A 509-nucleotide genomic window follows, 5' to 3' on the forward strand; every position below is an offset into this window, starting at 1 on the left:
CACTTCTTGTCAATCACAATATTGTACCAGTTCTTGGCCAGCGCCTTTGTCCTTGGTCACACAACCCTGTTCAGCTTTCTCATCATGAGTGTTTCAGGGCCCTGAAATATGGCTCTACAGTGTGGTCTCTGCCCCTTTCAAGCAGCTTCTACTGAATCACTATTTGTAACTCTCCCTGGTACCATGTGTTTTCTCTGGTGTGTACTTTTTCCTGAATGCTTTGACACATGCCGTGCTCTCTGTCCCATATGCCCTTCATCCAGATCCCGTGAGATAGTTGAGAAAATCTTGCCAAACCATGCACAAATTTGCCCCAACCTACTCCAGGGACAGACATTCACAAGTCCCCGGCTCTGTTTAACTGCCCTGTGCCTCAGTGGTGCAAAACCAGAATTGAAAATCCATCTCAAGAAGGACTTCAAGGGGCCGGGGGGATGGCTCAGTAGAATAAGTGCTTCCCTGGTAAGCACAAGGCCCTGAGTTCAATCCCCATTCTGAAAAAAAAAAAA

This window comes from Octodon degus, unplaced genomic scaffold (assembly GCF_000260255.1).
Source record: "Octodon degus isolate 3935 unplaced genomic scaffold, OctDeg1.0 scaffold00053, whole genome shotgun sequence".
NCBI lineage: Eukaryota > Metazoa > Chordata > Mammalia > Rodentia > Octodontidae > Octodon > Octodon degus.